Source organism: Grammomys surdaster, unplaced genomic scaffold, assembly GCF_004785775.1.
Source record: "Grammomys surdaster isolate TR1022 unplaced genomic scaffold, NIH_TR_1.0 126198, whole genome shotgun sequence".
Taxonomy (NCBI): domain Eukaryota; kingdom Metazoa; phylum Chordata; class Mammalia; order Rodentia; family Muridae; genus Grammomys; species Grammomys surdaster.
Window position 1 is genome coordinate 6,610,626 of NW_021621003.1, and position 1,317 is coordinate 6,611,942.

Here is a 1,317-nt window from a genome sequence, read left to right on the forward strand (position 1 = left end):
AGAGCTCTGCTCTCAGTCCCCTTATTCCAGCAGCCACTTCCAGGCAGCACGAGTCTTATCCTTGGGACATTCTCATCCAGAACTTACCCCAGGTACACACGGTACACATGGTACACATGATACACATGGTACACATGGTGCACACGGAGCACATGGTACACATGATATACATGGTACACATGGTACTCATGGTACACATGGTACACATGATACACATGGTACACATGGTGCACACGGAGCACATGGTACACATGGTACATGTGGCACACATGATACACATGGTACACATGGTGTATATGGTACTCACAGTACATGTGATACACATGATATACATGGTACACACAGTGTACATGGTGCACATGGTACACATGGTACACATGGTATACATGGTACACATGGTACAAATGGTATACATGGTGCACATGGTGCACATGGTATACTTAGTACATATGGTATACACGGTACACATGATACACACAGTACACATGGTGCACATGGTACACATGATGTAAATAATAAATATGGTACATGTCGTACACATGGTGCACATGGCACACACAGTACGCATGGTATACATGGAGCACGTGGTACACATGGTACACATAGTATACATGATAACATGATCATATGGTACACATGATACAAATAATAAATGTGGTACACACGGTGCACACAGTGCACATGGTACACACAGTGCACACAGTACACATGGTACATATGGTGCACATGGAGCATGTGGTGCACACAGTACACATGGTACACATGGAGCACATGGTGCACACGGTACACATGATGCACATGGTACATATGGTGCCCATGGTACTCATGGTACACATAGTACACATGGTACACATGGAGCACATGGTACACACGGTGCACACAGTGCACATGGTACACATGGTACACATGGTGGACATGGTACACACAGTACACACGGTGCATATAGTACACATGGAGCACACAGTACACATGGTACACACAGTGCACATGGTACACATGGTACACACAGTGCACACAGTGCACATGGTACACACGTTCTTTCATGGGAGTGGGGGCAGTGCTGTAAGAAAGACAATGATTTAGTTTAGATCAGAATCCCGAGTGATGGCCCATGGATTGTTTTACTGATGTGCAATTTTCTTTGTGTATAGAGGGTCTCTCAACAGCCTAGGCTGTCATAGGATTCACTGTGTTGTTCAGGTAGGCTTGAACCTCTGACAGTCCTCTTGTCTTAGCCTCCCTAGTGCTAGGATAATAGGCATGTGAAGCAATGCCTGGCTGATATGACCTCTCCTCCCTCCCTCCCTCCCTCCCTCC